The following is a 24,046-nucleotide window of genomic DNA, read 5'->3' on the forward strand; positions in this document are numbered from 1 at the left end:
GCAACAACCCAAGATACTTAGCTGAGGGGATTTCCAAATTCAGTGTGAAAAGTGCAGCCTGGTTTCTCCTTGCAGCTCATACTGAAGTGGTACAGGAAAGAGATAAGCTGAAAACTGAACTCCTGAGTATAAAAAAACCAGAACTTGATGGCTTCTGGGCTTCCAGAAGGAAGACCCAGAAAATAGTGCCTCATTAGTGAGAATTTAACCAAACATGGAACCAGTCAACCATATCAGAAAAAGCCAATATTGGAGTTGGGGTTATTCAGGAAGGATTTGTGGAAACTCCTTTTGTGTGACGTGCATGATCATTGTTTACTACAGAGAAAGCCAACAAGAGTTCTGTGGGATCTGCATAAATGGAACCATTGCCAGTATGGGCTAACAGAGGAAGGAAAGGGACACATTGGAGGAAAAATAACTTCAAGGGCAGAATCATGGAAGCTAAAGTCTGACCCACCCAAATAATTGGAGAGGGTGAGTTTTCCCCAAAAGCAGAGGGTAGGCCTTCCTCTTTCCTATCCCAAAAGAGTTGTGTCCCATGCCTTGGAGAGGGCAGAACATATTCCTTGGGAGCTGGAGAGAGCCTGGCTGCCACCACATTGCTCTGGGGAGGGTGAACTTGGGCCCTGGAGATGGAAGAGAGCCTGGATGTGGCTATGGTGCTTGGAGAGGGTGGTGCTGAGAAAAAGGTGGTCTCCCCAATGTCCCCCGAGATTGCAATCACTACAGTGTTTGGAGAGCACAAAACCACTGCATGGAACTTTGGAAAGAGTGGGATTGCTAGAGTCCCCAAAAAGCAAAGTGAGGAATCCCTCAGTAAGTCATTTAAAGTTTAAATTGAGTTTCCTCAACTGTCCAGGATAAAAAGTTTTAAATTCAGAGTTATTTTACAAATTATATCAGATGATAACTGGAAAGAATTTAATGCAGGATTAACAAATTTTCAACACAATCCTCAGAATGTTTACGTTCTTGCAATATTTTGAATGCACAAGAGCTTTTGCAATGAAAATATTCACTGGTATTTTATAAATTTTTTTAGCTAACCTTATTCATAAACAGCTAGAAGGAAAAATGAGCACTTCAATATTTGGTCTTAGAGAAAGGTAAAATATTGTGACAGAATTAAGTTATAGAAAAATGTGCATGTGAACATTGAAGAAAATTTAGGAAATGTTATAAATCATTAAAGAAAATAGAAATATCCTAACCATTTTTGTGCTTTGCTCATAATCTTCTAAACTAATATTATACATATACATACATAAATTTTTTGTCAGTTTCTATTTTCATTTTGATACTTTTGTTTTCTGCTCATCACTATAAACTTTGATAATTTCTTTGACATTTGTACTTGGGAGATGAATGTTTTATTTCTATGTGATATGAATCAAGAATAGGAACCTTGTTTGGCTTCAAAGCTGTCCTCCTGAAGAGATTTTTCTTGGGGCTTTTATACAAATTAGAGACAAAAGAATTCATCCTCTTGGGTAGCATGTAACATTTAGCACTTGTCTGGAGAACTTAATTAGTTTCTATATGTGACTGGGTGCATATACTGCATTCTGCATCTCGATGAGCCTAACATTTTGCTTACAGTTTCAGAGTTATATTTAAAATTCTAATGCTATAGTATGACAAAATTCTATATATTCAAAGTGCACTTAAAGGTAAAAGAAAAAGACTGGAATACAGCATGACAAAATGTGAATGATAGTTTTTGTTTGCAAGTAATTGGTGCTATATAATAATGATAAAAAACAGATTATATGTCTTGAGCACCTATTGAGGCCAGACTATAATCAAAGCATTTAAGTATACAATTAACATTGTTTGCCTTCACAAGATAATTCTTAATTGCATACATAAAATGTTTAAAATTCAATCTCAGATAATGAAAAACTATCCTCCTACTGGTTCAGGTGAAGACTTAAGATTCCTTCTCGCATTTTTTTTTCAATTCACACACCTCGCATCTAGTCCATTAGCTAATCATATTGATTCTCTGTGCAGAATATGTTTGGAATGTGGCTATTTGTCAATACCTCCTCTACTACCACCCCAGTCCAAAGAACTGTCATCTTAGTCTTTAAAGGATTGCCACAGCCATCTCGATTATCTCTTTGCTCTGCCTCATTCCTTTGTGTCTAATATCAAGGTAGGGTCCAGTGAAGTTGTTAAAACATAAGTTGTGTCATGTCATTTTCCTTAACAAAACCTCTAAGAGTTCCCATCAAAATAAGAGTAAACATCAAAATTTTACAAGGACCTTCAGGTCCAACATGATCTTGCTCCTATGTCTTCCTTCCATGAAATCATCCTTTCAGATAGAAAGGATATTTTTAGATAGAAATAATGAGTCTATAGCATTTATTTTGGAGCAGCCACAGAGACATTGATACCCTTCACTGAATACATTAGTTCTAATGTTTTCTGAAATAATCAATTTTTTTCTTCTTCGTGAAATTCCCTTTCCCCAGTTGACTGCATTAATCTTTTAACATTATCTTCTTCATAAGACTATTTTCTACCACCTTTTAAAATATTGCTTCTGGCCCACTCCTCATCAATGCTGCATTTGTTTTCCATAGTAATTATTCCCATCTAATATCATACATATTGGGCTTAAACCTTTTTGTTTCTCTCTTTTTCCCTCCTTTATCAAAGCTCTATAATTACAAGATTTATGACAATGATCTTCTACGTTGTATCTTCACAACTCATGCTAGGAGAGTGCCTCAATACATATATTTGCATGCCTGAATTTTACAAATAATGAAAGTAGGAAACAGTGAGGTTTCATAGTTTTTTTCAAGAGCAGGCAACAGGTTAAAGGACAAGCTCAAATGTGAACACAGACGATCTGACTTTAGAGCTCAATCCTTCATCGCCAGTTTATCCTATGACCTTTGGTTCTTAAAAAAAGGATACTTATCAAAGTTGCAAACATACAAAACATTATTATATTAAAAAACATTAACAAATACAAGGATAACGGGGTATGTTGCTCCCAGACTTCACTTAACCTGCTAATAAACTGTGTTATTCTATTGGAGATACCTGCAAAATGTTCTCAAACACACATGCATAGTCCTATTTTCAGAAAGAAATAACTCCTAATTTTAAGGAAAGAGTTATTTATCAGATGATTTTATTGTCTTTGGGAGAGAACCTGTATTAGTCAGGGTATGACTAATAGGCAGGTTGGTGTAAGAAAAGGCTTCAGGAACAGAGAGGCTCAACAAAAGAAGTGTTGTTCTTGGGTGTAACTGTGCAGACTTAAGCTGACTAAGCTCTGTGGGTGGCTCATCCTGGCATCCAGGTTTTTGTCACTCTGCTCTCTCCCAAGATGTCCTCTCACACAGGGCTGAATAAGTTCCACAACACTCTATCCACATTCCAGTCTGAGGGAAATGTGTCATTTTTACTTTTGGAAAACAATTTTAGATTTTTTTGTCATTTGGAAGGTCTTTAAGGAAAAAAGTCAATTTCTTTAGAAGACATAGGACTAAAGAAATCACCCATTTATTCTGATGTGAGTATATAATGAATTGTATATTTCCTCCACATTATCACCTTTAACAACTTAAAGTTGTTCATAATATTTTCTTAGTATACTTTTACTGTTTGTGGGTGACTAGAGTGACATCCTCACTTTAATCTTTGATGTTTGCAGTTTTCCTCTTTCTAGTGGTTGCCCTAGGTGTTATCACATATATATTTAATTTATCATTGTCTATTTACTATGATATATCACATAACTCATAACATTAGAAATGTAAAGTAGTACAGATTCAATTCCTCTCTTGGATGTTGTGTTTTTTGTAATAAAGAGGAATTTTCAGTGTGGTTTAAGCTCAACAGTTAATCAATCTAATTTTGCTTTATGCAATCATTTTTAAAACAATTAAAAGACTAAAAAATAAAATAGGTGATAAATCTAAATTATTTTACATTTCAGAATCATTTATATCTATGTTTAGACCCAATCATTCCTCTGTTACCGTTCTCCTACTGGGTAACTTTTAAAGCATAAAACTTGCCAAAAATTATTTCTGTGTTCATGTGCACCTATCTATGTATTTGTTTATTAATCTTCCTGACAAAGGTTTTGTTTTATCCTTTTTTGGAAATTTGCTTTCAGTGGTTATTGAATCCTGGAATGATTTTTTTAAATCTTTCATTACATTAAATATGGCTTTCCTTTTCTTCTAGTTTGTATCCTGATGTCAAGTTTCTTGAAAAATTATGTTTATTCCCTTAGCATGTGATATTTATTTTCCTTTGACTACCTTTGAATTGAGACTATATCTTTTGTTTTCAACAGTGATTCTGATGAATCTAGATGTGTTTTCTGACTTGATTATTTGACTTTTGGAAATATCCTTCCTGTGGATTCATTGACATTTGGAGCCTTAAGATTTGATGTCTTTCCTTATTTTTGTAAAAGTCTTGGCTGTTAGCTCCTTAAATATTTCTTCTGCTCTATCCCCTCTCATTATTTTTAGAACTCTAAATACATGTGTAGTGACTTGTTTGAATTTGTCTTACGGCTTTTCAGTATTTTTCCTGATCTTTGATTTTGCTTTAACCCTCTTTCTGTTTGGTTAATTGCTACTGGTTTATCTTCACATTCTCTGTTTCTTCAGCTATCCTGACTGTACTGATGTTAAGTGAAATATTGGTTTCTGATATGGTGCTTCATAACATTTTATTTCTAGCTGTTCATTGGTCAGTACTTTGGCATATCCATCTCGCTGATGAGGTTTTTCATGTGTCTGTGCCTGCTGTTTATAGATTTCACTAGGTCTTCTTTTTCCCACTAGATCTTTTAAGCAAGTAAATGTTTCTCTTTAACCTAAGTCCACTAGGAACAACTGTGGTTCAATAGCTTGGATTTAGAATTATTTTGTACAATTAAAGGGAATTTATAAGGGGCCAAATTCTGTTATAGATTTGATGTTCTCAGAAATTAGAAGCAATTCTATGATTACATCTCTCAACAGATCTTATCTATCATTAGGGCAGTCTAAGTCAAAATAGAGGTGTAGTTGGCAAAGTAATAGAAGTCCCTCAATTGTTAAGATGGAAGGTTATTTGGTATTTAAAGTTTGTATGTTGATCTTGTCTGATGAACTTCCAGCTTTATCTCAGTCTTTCACATGAACAGTTGGTAAAGACCTTCAGAGAAGATATTTAATGTGAGGCAAATGCCTGGAATCCATGCTTTTCTTCTTCAATGACACCCTAGCTTTCATTTGACTTTAACAATTCTGTATAATTTAGCTGATTTCTTCATAGCTGCTTGTACCATGTCCACATTTCTTCCACCCTCTGACAGTATTGAAATAGTTAATTTATTGCATCCTCTCTTTTTTGTCAGTCTAGGTAAGTGTCCATTGATTTTCTTGATTTTCTCAAAGAACCAACTTCTGGTTTTGTTGATTTTCTCAATTATTTTCATATTCTCAATTTCATTTATTTCTGCTCTGATCTTCATAATTTCTTTCCTTTTGTTTGCTTTGGGGTTTTAGCTTGCCATTTTTCTGTAGTTCTTCCAAGTGATTAGTTAGTTCCTTGATTTTTACTCTTTTTTTCCTAATATAGGCAAGTAAGGCAATAAATTACCCTCTTAGCACTGCCTTTGCTGCATCTCCTAAATTTTCATATTTTGTGTTTTCATTTTCATTTGTCTGGATAATTTCTCTTATAATTTCCTCCTAGACACACTGGTTGCTTAAGAGTGTTTTGTTTAGGCTTCATATATTTGTGAATTTTCTAACCCTCTGGCTGTTATTGATTTACAACTTCATTCCATTATGAGCTGAGAAAGTGTTTTGTATAAATTCAAACTTTTTAAATTTATTGAGACTTGCTTTGTGACCCAGCATGTGGTCTGTCCTTGAGATTGATCCATGAGCACTTGGGAAAAATGTGTATCCTGCTGTTGTGATGTGTAGTATTCTGTAAATGTATGTTAACTCTAGGTCATTTATCATATTATTCAAATTCTCTGTTTCTTTATTCATTGTCTGTTTAGATGTTCTATTCCCTAGTGGGGAATTGAAGTCTCCAACTAGTATGGTAGAGGTGTCTATTTCTCCCTTCAGTGTTGTCAGTGTTTGCCTCATGTATTTTTGAGCACTCTGGCTCAGTGCATAAATATTTGTGATTGGTATGTCTTCTTGTTGAATAACCCATGGTGTCTTTTTTCTCTTTTAATTATTTTACATATGAAGTATAATTTTTTGGATATTAGCATAGCAACCGCTATGCTGCTCTTTTATAATTTTTGTGTGTGTGGGTGCATGGTCTGGGAATTGAACCTGGGTCTCCTGCATGAAAGGTGGGCATTTTAACCACTAAACTCCCCATGCACCCCACCCCCTACTGTTTATTGGTTGCTGTTTGCATGAAATATCTTTTTCAAACCTTTCACTTTCAACCTATTTTGTCCTTGGGTTTAAAATGAGTCTCCTGTAGCCAGCATATAGATGTATCTTTTTTTTTTTTTAATCCATTCTGCCAGTCTGGTACTTGGTTGGGGAGTCTGATCCATTAGCATTTAATATAACTGTAAAGGCAGTATTTCTTGTACAATTTTTTTCTCTTGGATTTTATATGTCTTATCTAATTTGTTTCTCTTTTTACCTTTATTGATAGCCTTCATTTCTACACTTCCTTGGACTTCTCTCTCCTGCCTTTTCAAATCTGTGTGTAGCACTCGCTTTATTATATCCTGTAGAGCCTGTGTCTTAGTCAGAAATTCTCTCAGTAACTGTCTGAAAATATTTTAATCTCCCCATCATTTTTGAAGGACAGTTTGCTGGGTATAGAATTCTTATTTGGCAGTTTTTCTCTTTCATAATCTTAAATATATCATACCAGTGCCTTCTCAAATCCATGGTTTCTGCTGAGAAATCCACATATAGTCTTTTGAGCTTCCCTTGTATGTGATGGATTAACTTTCTCTTGCTGCTTTCAAAATTCTCTCTTTGTCTTTGTCTTTGACATTTGACAATCTGATTAGCAAGAGTCTTGGAGTATGCCAATTTGGATCTATTCTGTTTGGGTATGCTGTACTTATTGGATCTGCAATTTTATGTCTTTCATAAGAGATGGGAAACTTTCAGTGACTATTTCCTCCCTCAGTCTTTCTCCTCCTTTTCCCTATTCTTCTCCTTCTGGGACACCCACAAGACAAATATTCATTCATTTCATGTTGTCTTTCAATTCCCTGAAACCCTGCTCATATTTTCCCATTCTTTTTTTTTTTTTTTTTAACTTTTTTTCCTACATAACACGCCACATATAAAACAGTGGCAGGAAAGAAAGGAAACTGCTGAAATGGGGAACAGAACAGATCTGTCTTTGAGAACAGCACACACCGGGGGAGAGCGTGCATGCGGTCCCTACCACCACAAATTATGCAGTCGAGTTTCCCGCATGTGGGGAAATCGCAGGGGTCAGTACGCCCGCAGTATAATGGACAAGCCTCGCCCTGGGAAAACCACCTTCGTGATCATGGTGTCTCCCTGCCAGGTAAGTATTTTCCCATTCTTTTCCCTATATTTTCTTTACTGTGTCAGATTTCAGATGTCCAGTCCTCTAGTTCACTAATACTCTCTTCTTTCTGTTCAAATCTATTGTTATCAGTTTCCAGTGCTTTTTCTCATATAAGCTATTGTGCTTTTCTTTCTTATTAGTTCTGCTCTTTGCTTCTTCAAATTCCTTTTGTTCATTCAATCTCTTCTTTATATTTCTTACACACTAATTCATTGATTTGAATTTTTATGAGGCTTTCCATGTCTGTTCAAACACTCTGAACTATTTGTTTCAATTCTTGTATCTCATTTGAAGTCTTGGTTTGTTCCTTTGACTGGGCCAAATCTTTTGCTTTCTTAGTATGGTTCATTATTTTTTCCTGGCCTCTAGGCATTTGATTTCCTTAGTTTATTCTGGAAGTTATTTTCACTCTTTTACATAGGGTTTTCTTGCTGGATGGTTTTCTTCTTTATCTGTTCTTTGTCATTCAGTTCAACTTATTCTAGACCTCTAGAATAAGTTCAGTTTAACTGATCAGAAGTTTTCAGTTCTTGTTTTTCTCTTTCTTGCTCTGCGTATACAGAACTTTTTTTTTGAGGAGTGTTTCCTCAAATATTATAGACTCAGTCAAATTTTCCCAGACCATACAAGCTTGCATCTAAGGAGGAAAGAGGAGGTAACATCAATTTTCCCTAAGGGAGAGACCCAAATTGTCGTCAAACATTCCTATGGAGCCTCTAGACTCTGTGTTTCTCCTCAAGCCTATGGCACGTGTCTGCCCATGGGTTACTACCAGCTTAAAGTGATGGAGTGCCCTTAATTTCAGCAGACTCTTCCTACCAGGGGCATGGTTGAGACAAAGGTGAGGTAGTAGGATGACTTTAATTGCTTCTGTTTTCCATTCTCTTGGACCTGATTTCCTTGAAGGAGGGATTCCTCTTGAGCTGGGTTCTGGCACTGTTCTCCTGGGCAAGGTATGCCCTTTAGGTAATTAACCCCTTTCACCTGACTAGTTACTTTGTCTTTCTGACAAGGCTTAGTACTGCCCTTGCCTGGGGTAGTGCTGGAGACTGAGAGTGCTCACAGTTCTATCTAATGAGCTCTTAATAAGTAAAAGGTAAAAAACAAAAAAAGCCTTTTCAGGGCTGGATCCCCAGAATCTCAGGTTTACCAATCAGGAACTTGAGTTGGTATGTGGCTCTATGTATCTCCAGGCTCTATGATTCCCCTTTTCTTGGGGGTGATTTCTTTCTGCATCTTCAAAGGCCTTGGCTCAGCTGTGAGTGCTGAGCTGCTTGGGTTGTGCTATGGTGAGTGCTCTAATTTAAGCACCAGCCAATTAAATCAAATATCATTTCTTGGAGCAGGCACGCCTCCTAGCCAACTGCAGATGTAATCAGCAACAGATGAGATGCACATGCCATTGGCTTATGTCCGAATAGGCATTGTCACCTGGCCAAGTTGACACTTGAACCTAACTACCACACCAGGTATATATATCTGTGCTAATGTCTGTTTCCAGTAGTCAGAATTTGTTAATTAATTCAGCAATTGGAGTTTGCTTGAGATAAGGCTTTGCTATGAATAAAGTCTGTTTCCTTTCCCTTAGAGGAATCAACCTGCCATACCTGTGGGGGATGGATGCCAGCCTCTGAGTTTTTGTTTTGGGTTGACTTAGCAATTATTTGAACATTCAAACCAGTTCTTACATTTGAAAAAAAATACAGAATTAAATATCTACTTTACAGAGTTCTGAAAGTTACTGAGAAAGTATAAAGAGCTTGCTTACAATTTATTTATTTTATCATTTGGCATTTTTATTTTCTGTAATTATGATCCCATTTGTGATCAAGGAATCTCCAGAACATAACAGCATAAGGCAGCACTCAATAAATTGCTGTTGAGCAGGTTTGGTTAATATTCTAAAAAAACAAAACAAAACACTGCTTCCTTACTTGCAATATTATCTCCATCCTTATTGACATCGACACTTCGGCATACTTCTTTATTTTTTAATTTTTTTTTTTATAATATAGAATTAACTTTCCTAGGACTTTTTCCAGTTTACATCATCAGGGGGATTGATTTCAAATTTCCTTTCACCTTTATCAGACCACTTGGTGTTCAAAACTGAGCCACTAGACTCTATAGCAATTTATTCATGGCATGCTTTACTTCATCAGAACCATATGAATAGATCAGCTGAAACAATTTGTTTAAATCAGCATGTCCACCTTCTCATCCTCTTCTTCTTTAAGAATGCCAGATAACTTGTTGCAATTTCTTGTATAATAAGATGATGATGGATATAGGTTCTTTGCTCAGAACTCTTTTGACTTACACCTCTTTCCTCCTCCAGCTTTGCCAATCACACAACTTCTGGATCTTTCATTTTAATTTTCATATGGACTAAAAGTAATTTAAATATGTTCTGATCTATTATTATAGGATGACGAATTCAATAAATAAAGCCAGACTTTATTATGAAAGTATCATGTTTATGTCATTCTTCTGAACATTTTTGATCATAGGCATGAGGATTAGTTGTGATTTTACTGATACCAGCCATAATAAACTTTTGTCTGATGTGTCTGCTGGGATGTGGAGAACTCAGACTCTAATCCATTCTGATCTGAGCATTATCTGATATATAAAAGAAATTCTGGTTTGCTTATATGGTTGTCAGTCATCTATCTAACTCAATTAGAAGTTCTTTTATGTATTACATGGTAGTTACATTTGTCATCAAATGTGTTTCATGAATATAAATATTTTAACCATCACTTTCATGAATCCCTTAGAGAGTATCAGTATGAACTTAAACTTTATCCTTTAATGCCTAAATTATGTGTCACTTAATACTGTTTTAAGAGCACTTTTGTGCCTATGTCATATCTGCCCCACATTCAATTATATCACATGAGGTGGGGCTGTGTTTTATAATTCTTTTTGTTTCCCAATAGAAACGAAGAGGCTTTTGGACACATAATATTTCTCTGAATATGTATTCTATATTTAATTTAAGGTAACCATACTATAAGAATCCATTATCTCTGCTTAAAAAGAGAAAGGAAACTAAGTTCCTGACATAACTCATAATGCCATAAAACCCAAGTAAATACCGATTCAGATATGAAGAAAACAAATGGTTTCACATGCTAATAATTACAAAGAAAGGAAAAAAGGCAAAATATTTATCTCATTATCACATTTCATTATGATGACAATTAGCTATTATTTTATCCTATCCAATGAGAGCTATAGTAGATACATTGCTGAATAGGAATACTATTCCTGAAACCTTCAACACTGGCTTTCTCTCTCAAATTTAGACTTCTCAAGAAAGGTGTGATATTGATTTAAAGCCTCTAGCGGTTCTTTTATGGCATCAAGAATCATTCTATCAGGGGAAAACAATGAAAATATGACTAAGAAATCAGAAGTCCCATGCTTATGAATTATTATTTTAATCTTATAACTTTAAATAGGAAAATCTCTTCTAGGAAATTATATGTTTGAGAGAATAAGATCAGAGATTTGTTCTTCCTTAAATTACTATGCCTCTGGTTCTGCAGTGTGACTTTTCTTCTGTAATTAGCATAGAAGCAGCTGCAGATTTTGAGCTTAAAATCTTCTTTGCATGTTGGGTGTGTCAAATCTTGATTCTTAGTTTTGTAGTTCTAAAATATCGAATATCAATATAAAAAATCATATAACCATATAAGAGTTTGTATTTACTCTGCTAGTTATAGTTACAACTTTTTTCAGGAGAACAGTATATATAAGATGTTTAAAAATACATTTATATTGAGTAAGGAAGACACTTTTTATTAGATTAAAAGTACTAATTGGAATTCAGCATATATGTGCTTATAAAACACCAAGGTATTAGTTAACAAAAATTTTGCCTATTCTGATGGATCCACTTTTTCTCTTATGTCACCTTAATATTTAACTTGATGCCTCCTCTTGCAATTCATTCTAATTATTTTCCAAGTCACTTTGGGTATATCATCATTTCCTATAGCCTATCTATGGAATTCAGGCTCCCACCCCAATATATCTTAGCAAGAATTAAGAATACCTATAGAGTACTATTAGTTATTCACTATTACTCACTGAAGAATATTCAAAGTAATACTCACAACTGGGAGCTGTACACCTCCATGGAGATAATCTAATCAAATGTATTTCCAAACTGTGATATTGAATCAGGATTAAAGGGCATGCCTTTTCTGGGGGTACGCAACAACGTCTAACCAGTACAACATCTCACACTGCTATAAAAATTACCTCAGTTGGAATCATAAACCTAAATATAAAGCCTAAATATCTTGTAAATTCCATGAGAAATTATAAGATAAAGTCTTTGTGGTCTGGAGTTAGGCAAGATTTTCTTATACACATCAGAGTATCACTGCCTGTCATTGATTTATTTCCAAGGTCTTCATAGCAATTGTTTCATATGTTTTGACTGTTGTTTCAGTTGCTTGTAAACTGAGGCATATCAGGTCTTGTAACTCAATCTTGGCTGTAAGTGAAAGTTTTGAGATCATAAATTCATTAAGGAAGATGTCTAACATTATGTTCTTAATTTAAAGTTTTATTAAATCTGCCACCCTACAGTTTCCCTTTAAGACATTCTACACAACTCAAAACAAATCTTCAGGGGGGGCCGCGGTGGCTCAGCGGGCAAGGTGCTTGCCTGCTATGCCGGAGGACCTCGGTTCGATTCCCGGCCCCAGCCCATGTAACGAAAACGGAGGAACAAGATACAATAAAAACAAGAAAATGTTTAAAAGATGTTTCCCTTTCTTCCTCTCTTCCTTCCTTCTATCCTTCCTTCCTTCTCTCTGTCTTTCCTTTAAAAAAAAAAAAAAAAAAACAAATCTTCATAAAACACTAATTTGAGCATGTCATCGTATTTGTTGAAAGATGTTGAAAAGGACAGATTGTAGGAGAGGAATAAATTATCATAACATTTTGATGATATGATTTTTGAAGGTTAGGAAAACTGTTAAATGAAATTAATATTAATTAATGCTAATTAATATTTTTTCAAAGTATTTTAGGAAAATCACATGGATTTTCTCTGAAATATTATCATGGCAAATTAAGTTGTGTCTTCAATCTTGTGTTGTCTCAAATGTCTTGTTTTTTCAGCTTCAGTGATTATTAGATTTAGATATTGAACAATCTCTGTATATTCTGGATACTACACCCTTCTCTGATATGTCATTTCCAAATACTGTCTCCCATTGAGTAAACTGTCATTGAGCCACCATCACACTGCCTTGTAGGCTGGATTTAATCACTTCTGTTTTCCACTCCTTGGATTCTGAATTCCTTGAGGGAGGGATTCCACCTGAGCTGGGCCTCACCCCTCTCTTGGGGAAGGCACAACTTCCAGGGAATTACCTCCTTTCACCTGTCCAGCCTCTTTATTTCTCAGGCAAGCTTAATCCCACCCTTGCCTGGGGCAGTTGGGGTGTGAGACCAGTTTTAAGCAGTAGAAACAAAGAAAAAGTCCTTTTCAGGGCAGAACCCCAGTTCCTTGGGATATTCATGGTTCTGGGTGGGCTTGCAGCTGGTCCAGCTCTTATAGAAGACACATTTAGTCCAGAGAGGTAATTATTATTTGTGGATTTTGAGATGCTGTTTTATATATAAAGAACCTGGTATTTAGAGATAAGAATGAAGTCAATCGGGTCAGGATTAAGGAAATTCAGACTGCAACAGGTAAAGAACATATTGTCTTTATTTTAGAACTGCACCTACTCTCTGAGATCAAAGGAAGAAAGGTTTATTTTGACTGGGACCTAAATTTTCTGTGCATGTAATCTAACTAAAACTGACTGCACAGCTTAGTTGAACAATTAAAACAGAGCCAGAATAAGAATGAGGTCCTTTAATCCTGAATACCTTAATGTAATGCCTGGATATGTCCTAAAATATATAAGGCAGGTTATCAAAAGTATTGGCAAAGTTCCTTCAGACATGGGATAAAAACTATTGACCTATTACACTTTAATAAAAGTTTACTAATAGTTCAAAAAATATTGAACTACTAAGCTGACACTGTATCAATTATAAGGGACACCAAAATAAATAAGCCATGCATTTGATCTTGAAGCTTACTCTTTTTTTTTTTTCCTTTTTTTTTTATTAATTAAAAAAAGAATTAACAAAACAATTAGAAATCATTCCAATCTACATGTACAATCAGTAATTCTTAATAACATCACATAGTTGCATATTCATCATTTCTTAGTACATTTGCATCAATTTAGAAAAAGAAATAAAAAGACAACAGAATAAGAATTAAAACAATAATAGAAAGAAAAAAAACAAAAAAAACAAAAACAAAAAACCTATACCTCACATGCAGCTTCATTCAGTGTTTTAACATAATTGCATTACAATTGGGTAGTATTGTGCTGTCCATTTCTGAGTTTTTATATCCAGTCCCGTTGTACAGTCTGTATCCCTTCATCTCCAATTATCCCTTCTCTTTTTTTTTTTTTTAATTAATGGAAAAAAAGAAATTAACCCAACATTTAGAGATCATACCATTCTACACATGCAATCATTAATTCTTAACATCATCACATAGATGCATGATCATCGTTTCTTAGTACATTTGCATTGGTTTAGAAGAACTAGCAACATAACCGAAAAAGATATAGAATGTTAATATAGAGAAAAAAATAAAAGTAATAATAGTAAAATCAAAACAAAACAAAACAAAACAAAACAAAAACCTATAGCTCAGATGCAGCTTCATTCAGTGTTTTAACATGATTACTTTACAATTAGGTATTATTGTGCTGTCCATTTTTGAGTTTTTGTATCTAGTCCTGTTGCACAGTCTGTATCCCTTCAGCTTCAATTACCCATTGTCTTACCCTGTTTCTAACTCCTGCTGAACTCTGTTACCAATGACATATTTCAAGTTTATTCTCGAATGTCCGTTCACATCAGTGGGACCATACAGTATTTGTCCTTTAGTTTTTGGCTGGATTCACTCAGCATAATATTCTCTAGGTCCATCCATGTTATTACATGGTTCATAAGTTTATCTTGTCTTAGGCTGCATAATATTCCATCGTATGTATATACCACAGTTTGTTTAGCCACTCTTCTGTTGATGGAGATTTTGGCTGTTTCCATCTCTTTGCAATTGTAAATAATGCTGCTATAAACATTGGTGTGCAAATGTCCGTTTGTGTCTTTGCCCTTAAGTCCTTTGAGTAGATACCTAGCAATGGTATTGCTGGGTCGTATGGCAATTCTATATTCAGCTTTTTGAGGAACCGCCAAACTGCCTTCCACAGTGGTTGCACCCTTTGACATTCCCACCAACAGTGGATAAGTGTGCCTCTTTCTCCGCATCCTCTCCAGCACTTGTCATTTTCTGTTTTGTTGATAATGGCCATTCTGGTGGGTGTGAGATGATATCTCATTGTGGTTTTGATTTGCATTTCTCTAATGGCCAGGGACATTGAGCATCTCTTCATGTGCCTCTTGGCCATCCGTATTTCCTCTTCTGAGAGGTGTCTGTTCAAGTCTTTTTCCCATTTTGTAATTGGGTTGGCTGTCTTTTTGTTGTTGAGATGAACAATCTCTTTATAAATTCTGGATACTAGACCTTTATCTGATATATCATTTCCAAATATTGTCTCCCATTGTGAAGGCTGTCTTTCTACTTTCTTGATGAAGTTCTTTGATGCACAAAAGTGTTTAATTTTGAGGAGTTCCCATTTATTTATTTCCTTCTTCAGTGCTCTTGCTTTAGGTTTAAGGTCCATAAAACCGCCTCCAGTTGTAAGATCCATAAGATATCTCCCAACATTTTCCTCTAACTGTTTTATGGTCTTAGACCTAATGTTTAGATCTTTGATCCATTTTGAGTTAACTTTTGTATAGGGTGTGAGAGATGGGTCTTCTTTCATTCTTTTGCATATGGATATCCAGTTTTCTAGGCACCATTTATTGAAGAGACTGCTCTGTCCCAGGTGAGTTGGCTTGACTGCCTTATCAAAGATCAAATGTCCATAGATGAGAGGGTCTATATCTGAGCACTCTATTCGATTCCATTGGTCGATATATCTATCTTTATGCCAATACCATGCTGTTTTGACCACTGTGGCTTCATAATATGCCTTAAAGTCAGGCAGCGCGAGACCTCCAGCTTCGTTTTTTTTCCTCAAGATGTTTTTAGCAATTCGGGGCACCCTGCCCTTCCAGATAAATTTGCTTATTGGTTTTTCTATTTCTGAAAAATAAGTTGTTGGGATTTTGATTGGTATTGCATTGAATCTGTAAATCAATTTAGGTAGGATTGACATCTTAACTATATTTAGTCTTCCAATCCATGAACACGGTATGCCCTTCCATCTATTTAGGTCTTCTGTGATTTCTTTTAGCAGTTTTTTGTAGTTTTCTTTATATAGGTTTTTTGTCTCTTTAGTTAAATTTATTCCTAGGTATTTTATTCTTTTAGTTGCAATTGTAAATGGGATTCGTTTCTTGATTTCCCCCTCAGCTTGTTCATTGCTAGTGTATAGAAATGCTACAGATTTTTGAATGTTGATCTTGTAACCTGCTACTTTGCTGTACTCATTTATTAGCTCTAGTAGTTTTGTTGTGGATTTTTCCAGGTTTTCGACGTATAGTATCATATCGTCTGCAAACAGTGATAGTTTTACTTCTTCCTTTCCAAGTTTGATGCCTTGTATTTCTTTTTCTTGTCTAATTGCTCTGGCTAGAACCTCCAACACAATGTTGAATAATAGTGGTGATAGTGGACATCCTTGTCTTGTTCCTGATCTTAGGGGGAAAGTTTTCAATTTTTCCCCATTGAGGATGATATTAGCTGTGGGTTTTTCATATATTCCCTCTATCATTTTAAGGAAGTTCCCTTGTATTCCTATCTTTTGAAGTGCTTTCAACAGGAAAGGATGTTGAATCTTGTCGAATGCCTTCTCTGCATCAATTGAGATGATCATGTGATTTTTCTGCTTTGATTTGTTGATATGGTGTATTACATTAATTGATTTTCTTATGTTGAACCATCCTTGCATACCTGGGATGAATCCTACTTGGTCATGATGTATAATTCTTTTAATGTGTTGTTGGATACGATTTGCTAGAATTTTATTGAGGATTTTTGCATCTGTATTCATTAGAGAGATTGGTCTGTAGTTTTCTTTTTTTGTAATATCTTTGCCTGGTTTTGGTATGAGGGTGATGTTGGCTTCATAGAATGAATTAGGTAGTTTTCCCTCCACATCGATTTTTTTGAAGAGTTTGAAGAGAATTGGTACTAATTCTTTCTGGAACGTTTGGTAGAATTCACATGTGAAGCCATCTGGTCCTGGACTTTTCTTTTTAGGAAGCTTTTGAATGACTAATTCAATTTCTTTACTTGTGATTGGTTTGTTGAGGTCATCTATGTCTTCTTGAGTCAAAGTTGGTTGTTCATGTCTTTCCAGGAACCCGTCCATTTCCTCTAAATTGTTGTATTTATTAGCGTAAAGTTGTTCATAGTATCCTGTTATTACCTCCTTTATTTCTGTGAGGTCAGTAGTTATGTCTCCTCTTCCATTTCTGATCTTATTTATTTGCATCCTCTCTCTTCTTCTTTTTGTCAATCTTGCTAAGGGCCCATCAATCTTATTGATTTTCTCATAGAACCAACTTCTGGCCTTATTGATTTTCTCTATTGTTTTCATGTTTTCAATTTCATTTATTTGTGCTCTAATCTTTGTTATTTCTTTCCTTTTGCTTGCTTTGGGGTTAGCTTGCTGTTCTTTCTCCAGTTCTTCCAAATGGATAGTTAATTCCTGAATTTTTGCCTTTTCTTCTTTTCTGATATAGGCATTTAGAGCAATAAATTTCCCTCTTAGCACTGCCTTTGCTGCGTCCCATAAGTTTTGATATGTTGTGTTTTCATTTTCATTCGCCTCGAGGTATTTGCTAATTTCTCTTGCAATTTCTTCTTTGACCCAGTCGTTGTTTAGGAGTGTGTTGTTGAGCCTCCACGTATTTGTGAATTTTCTGGCACTCTGCCTATTATTGATTTCCAACATCATTCCTTTATGGTCCGAGAAAGTGTTGTGTAAGATTTCAATCTTTTTAAATTTGTTAAGACTTGCTTTGTGACCCAGCATATGGTCTATCTTTGAGAATGATCCATGAGCACTTGAGAAAAAGGTGTATCCTGCTGTTGTGGGATGTAATGTCCTATAAATGTCTATTAAGTCTAGTTCATTTATAGTAATATTCAGATTCTCTATTTCTTCGTTGATCCTCTGTCTAGATGTTCTGTCCCTTGATGAGAGTGGTGAGCTGAAGTCTCCAACTATTATGGTATATGAGTCTATTTCCCTTTTCAGTGTTTGCAGTATATTCCTCACGTATTTTGGGGCATTCTGATTCGGTGCGTAAATATTTATGATTGTTATGTCTTCTTGTTTAATTGTTCCTTTTATTAGTATATAGTGTCCTTCTTTGTCTCTTTTAACTGTTTTACATTTGAAGTCTAATTTGTTGGATATTAGTATAGCCACTCCTGCTCTTTTCTGGTTGTTATTTGCATGAAATATCTTTTCCCAACCTTTCACTTTCAACCTATGTTTATCTTTGGGTCTAAGATGTGTTTCCTGTAGACAGCATATAGAAGGATCCTGTTTTTTAATCCATTCTGCCAATCTATGTCTTTTGATTGGGGAATTCAGTCCATTGACATTTAGTGTTATTACTGTTTGGATAATATTTTCCTCTGCCATTTTGCCTTTTGTATTATATATATCATATCTGATTTTCCTTCTTTCTACACTCTTTTCCATATCTCTCTCTTCTGTCTTTTTGTATCTGACTCTAGTGCTCCCTTTAGTATTTCTTGCAGAGCTGGTCTCTTGGTCACAAATTCTTTCAGTGACTTTTTGTCTGAGAATGTTTTAATTTCTCCCTCATTTTTGAAGGATAATTTTGCTGGATATAGGAGTCTTGGTTGGCAGTTTTTCTCTTTTAGTATTTTAAATATATCATCCCACTGTCTTCTAGCTTCCATGGTTTCTGCTGAGAAATCTACACAAAGTCTTATTGGGTTTCCCTTGTATGTAATGGATTGTTTTTCTCTTGCTGCTTTCAAGATCTTCTCTTTCTCTTTGACCTCTGACATTCTAACTAGTAAGTGTCTTGGAGAACGCCTATTTGGGTCTAATCTCTTTGGGGTGCGCTGCACTTCTTGGATCTGTAATTTTAGGTCTTTCATAAGAGTTGGGAAATTTTCAGTGATAATTTCTTCCATTAGTTTTTCTCCTCCTTTTCCCTTCTCTTCTCCTTCTGGGACACCCACAACACGTATATTTGTGCGGTTCATATTGTCCTTGAGTTCCCTGATACCCTGTTCAAATTTTTCCATTCTTTTCCCGATAGTTTCTGTTTGTTTTTGGAATTCAGATGTTCCATCCTCCAAATCACTAATTCTATCTTCTGTCTCTTTAAATCTATCATTGTAGCTATCCATTATTTTTTCTATGTTTACTACTTTATCCTTCACTTCCATAAGTTCTGCGATTTGTTTTTTCAGTTTTTCTATTTCTTCTTTATGTTCAGCCCATGTCCTCTTCATGTCCTCCCTCAATTTATCGATTTCATTTTTGAAGAGGTTTTCCATTTCTGTTCGTATATTCAGCATTAGTTGTCTCAGCTCTTGTGTCTCATTTGAGCTATTGGTTTGTTCCTTTGACTGAGCCATATTCTCAATCTTTTGAGCGTGGACAGTTATCTTCTGCTGCTGGCATCTGGGCATTTATTCAGATTTCTCTTGGTGTTGGACCCAGCAAGGTTGTAATATTTTTCTGTGAAATCTCTGGGTTCTGTGTTTCTTATCCTGCCCAGTAGGTGGCGCTCGTGGCACACGTTTGTCTGCGGGTCCCACCAGTAAAAGGTGCTGTGGGACCTTAAACTTTGGAAAACTCTCGCCGTCCTGGAGGTTCGCTAGCCGAAGCGGCTTGAGCTGGCCCGGGGTCCGAACGCAGGGAGGGTTGCTGGTTGCCGCAGCCAGGGAAAGAGCCCGTCCGATTTTCCTAGTCGGCCCTGGGCAACAAGCGTGGCGGGAGGGCGCCAGCGGCAGCGGCCCGCCCGAGAGAGTGCACGTTCCCCGGGAGTCACGGGGTCACCGTTCTCCGCGGCCTGGGGGTTTCCGATCCAATTCTCTCAGTTGGTCCGGGGGCTGCGCGTGGTGTGGGCGCCAGTCGCCTTGGTTTCAGGGGACCACCTCTCCAATTCTCCCAGCCGGCCCGGGAAGGGGGAAGGGAGTAACTCCGGCCGCTTGCCACCCCGCCCAGTAAGGCACGCGCGCCTCGGCGATCTCACCCGAGCTGCTTCTCTCAGCCAGCCAGCCGTTCCAGGATGGGGTACGCTGTTTTTTTTATCTCTGTTGTGGCTTTGGGCGCTTTCTGTATCGTTTCTACTCCCCTAGTAGGTGTCCTGGAGAAGAAACTAAGATCCGCGCGTCTTACTAAGCCGCCATCTTCCAGGAAGTCCAAAAATGAAGCTTACTCTTTTGAAGGTTATGTAGGTAGTAGAAAAGCTTAGCCTACTTATAGGTATGCATAAGAAGGAAGGTTACTTGTGGAAGTCCTCTTCTGTTGCTCACATTTGGCCTCACTCTCTCAAAGCCCAATTCTGTAAGTGAAATCATTGCCCTACCCCTACATGGGCCATGACATCCATGGGTGAAAGTCTCAATGGCAGTGTGCGAGATGACTCCCAGGGTGAGTCTGTCCCTTGCACTGTGTGATCAACAATTCCATCCTGACTAAAAGGTTGGAAAGAAATGCAAGTAATAAAGTATCTCTGGCTGAGAGAGTTCAAATAATGTCATGAAGCTACTATGTAGGTCACTCTTATGTAAGCTTCAGTTAGACATTGCCCCCTATCATAACTTGCCAAACCCCAACCAAAGCCATTCCAGCCAATCCTAAGGAACACCTAGGGGAATATGTATGATTTTACAAAGGCTTCATGCACTAGTGTAACTTCTCAGAAGCCTACAACCTCTAATTGGGTTCCAGGACCAGATAAATTCTGAGACCTAGAATGCCCAGCCTCTGCAGAACATCAGCTAATTCCATATCCCTACCCCATATTAGTGACCATCCCTTCCAACATGAAAAAGTTAGCATGGCCATAGCCCAGGTATCCCTAAAGAGTGCAACAGCGAGATCAATGATGATGTTGGAGTTACAGAGAAGGTAGGGTTTAAGAAATGAATATGATTGCTGAATGATTAAAGTGATATTTCTTTCAGCTCCAGTATCTTAGAGCAGCTAAAAGTAACAACCTAAAACTGTGAGATTTTAATCCATACCAAACTCTGAAATCTGCTCTACAACTAATTGTTGTGCTGTGCTTTGAAATTTAATGCTTTTTTGTATCAACGCTATTTTTCACAAAGAAGAAAAAAATTGATTGTGATGATAAAAGGTATTTATTCCTTCTAGCCTCCTATGTTAATAACAAAAAGATAAACAAGCCATATTGGACTTCACTAAGGAAAAAGAAGTAACAGAAGATATCTGATATTTTATAAAAGTGTCTTATGCAACTATGGGGATGCATGAGTCCAAATTCCATAAAGCAAGCTGGAAAATGCCGATTCCAATGAAATTTTACATGAATTCCCTAAGAAAGACTGCAGGTTATCAAGGCTTCTTGGTTCCAGTGACCCCAGTATTCCTTCCAGTTTCTCCCTATAGAAGCAGGTATGTGCTCTCCTTATATCCGTTGGCAGCAAATAACTTGCTCTGAGTTTTACAGGTCCAAAACCAGAGAATTTTGCTTTAGAATATACCGTGCCTGTGCCTGACTTTGATTAGATTTGGTACTATTTTTGATTTTGTATTCTATTTGTATTGTTACTGAAATGGTTTAAGGATTTCTGATATAGTGATAGAATGAATGTATTTTGTATATGGGAAAGAAATGTCTTTTTTAGGGTCCAGAATGTGGAATGTGCTGTTTTGAAAAGATTTGTGTACCTTAGAAAATTCATGTTTTAATCTTGAAGCCAATCTTGTTGGAGCAACATTTCTTTAATCCATACTCAATAATGTAGGTTGGAAACTTTTGATTAGATTATTTCCATGAATATGTGCCTCACTTAATTGTGAGTATTAATTTTTGATTAGAGGAAGATGTGACTCAATTCAATCCAGGTGGATGTTAATTAGTTATTGGAATCCTTTAAAAGAAGAAGCATTTTGGGGAAAGCTTCAGAATGACAGTATAAACATGGGAAAATGACAGCAGAACCATGAAACCAAGAGCCCACACAATCAGAGACCTTTGGAGATGAAGAAGGAAAACACCCCTAGGAGAGTGTCATGAAACAGGAAGTCCTGAAAGAAACCTAGCAGACTGTGTCATCTTCACCACGTGTCTTACCAGTTTAAAGAAAAATCCTGAATTTCATCAGCCTTTCTTGAGTGAAGATAAAAACACTGTTCTTCTTGAATGTGAGTGCCTATCTTTTTTAAATTAGAGAAATTTTCTGCCCTTATTTATTTGACAATTTCTCTTGCCCCTTTCTCTCTTTGTTTCTTCTGAGACTCGTGTTATTACTATATTGGTGTTTTTGAACGTGTCTAACCTATTTCAGGGCCTCTGTTCACCACTTTTCACATTTTTTTCTTTTCTTCTCGTCATCTTAATCATCCTAATTGTGCTGTTTTCAATTTCACTGTTTGTTCCATTTCTCTGATCTTCAATGATTTCTGAGGTTTTATCTCACACTTTTGGATGGTCCATGATTTCTTTCATCTTTTTCTATCTTGTAAACTTTTCTTTCACAATGTGTATTTTAATATTCTAATGATTTAACTATGGAATTTAATACCTAAACTGTTTCCTATATTTATATCCAACTAGGTAAATGCCAAATATATGATTGTCAGGAAATAAAAGTAAACAAACAAATTCAGGCCTAAAATAACCTTTCACGGTCTTTGAAAATTTTATTTGTGATAGCTGGTGAGCCTCTTCAAAATTTTGCTCTCCTTTAAGGGTCAGCCTGAGGCAAAATTTCAGGTCCTCTCCTTTTATGATCCACTGTCTTGGGCTTATTATAGAGAAGTACTTGGAAATTTCCTTGTTTACTGGAATTGGAATGCCTCCCTATCCTTATGAAACTCACTTTTCCCCTACATACAGAGTGCTCTACTGTATGTCTCTTAGAAAGGAATCTTGTGCTACAGTCATTATTTTTTATTTTTAACTTTTTTATTGTATAGTATAACATGTATACAAAGCAAAGAAAATAAAATACTTTTCAAAGCACCCTTCAACAAGTAGTTACAAGACAGATCCCAGATTTATCATGGTCTATCATATGATCCTCTCAGATTTTTCCTTCTAGCAGCTCCAGAATATAGGAGGCTAGAGGGCTTAATTTTTTTTTATCATCACAATAGATATTTTCCCTTCTTTTTGTGAAATAAAACCCACTATATATACAAAAAAGCTATGAATTCCAAAACACAGCATCACAATTAGTTGTAGAACATAGTTCAGAGTTTGACATGGGTTACAATTCCACAATTTTAGGTTTTTACTTCTAGCTGCTCTAAAATACTGGAGACTAAGAGAGATATCAACTTAATGATTCAGCATTTGTATTAATTTGTTAAAATTTATCTTCTCTGTATAACTCCATCATCACCTTTGATCTTTCCATTCTTCTCTTTAGGGGATTTTGGGCTATGTAAATTCTGAATTTGTCATACTGAAAGGGTCTTTCACTAATACGGTACATGGAGATGAAACTATCTGATGTTGTGGAGAGGCTGGGATAGTCTTCAGTACTTATCTGGATCAGGGACCTATCTGGAGGTTGTAGGTTTCCGGAAAGTTGTAATACATGGAATTCTTGTGTAATTATATGTATTGCCCTAGGTGTTCTTTAGGATTGGCTGGAATGGTCCTGGTTGGGGGTTGACAGGTTATGATAGGTAGCAAAGTCTAACTGAAGCTTGCATAAGAGCAAATTCCAGAGTAGCCTCTTGACTCTATTCAAACTCTCTGCCACTGATAATTTATAAGTTACCCTTCTTTCCTCCTTTTGGTCTTGACGGAACTGTTGATTCCATGATGCCAGGGCTGGATCCATCCCTCGGAGTCATCTTCCATGGCACCAGGGAGACTTTCACCCCTGGATGCCGTGTCCAACACATGGAGGAGGGCAATGATTTCACTTGCAGAGTTGAGCTTAGAGAGAGTGAGGCCACAACTGAGCAACAAAAGAGGTCCTCCAGAATTAGCACTTAGGCATGCCTATAGGTACACTATGTGTCTCTGCTACCTACAACAGCTTCACAAGAGTAAGCCTCAGGATCGAGGGCATAGCCTGTTGATTTGGGTGCCCATAAAATTTGACGCAATATCAGGGGATTCAATGATGCTAAGGTTTAATAGTTATGTATTCTTTCAC

At 36.3% G+C, this 24,046-nt stretch overlaps 1 non-coding gene and 1 pseudogene across 1 annotated transcript; both read right to left on the reverse strand.

The window, feature by feature from the left end:
• Nucleotides 1-7,392: 7,392 nt before the first annotated feature.
• Nucleotides 7,393-7,553, reverse strand: LOC143675257 (U1 spliceosomal RNA). Its single transcript, XR_013171497.1, has one exon. It is a non-coding gene; the product is annotated as a U1 spliceosomal RNA (small nuclear RNA).
• A 2,042-nt stretch (nucleotides 7,554-9,595) lies between these two features.
• Nucleotides 9,596-23,725, reverse strand: LOC143655608 (protein SGT1 homolog pseudogene; annotated as a pseudogene).
• Between the last annotated feature and the right edge of the window lie 321 nt (nucleotides 23,726-24,046).

This window comes from Tamandua tetradactyla, chromosome 2 (genome assembly GCF_023851605.1).
Source record: "Tamandua tetradactyla isolate mTamTet1 chromosome 2, mTamTet1.pri, whole genome shotgun sequence".
Lineage (NCBI taxonomy): Eukaryota > Metazoa > Chordata > Mammalia > Pilosa > Myrmecophagidae > Tamandua > Tamandua tetradactyla.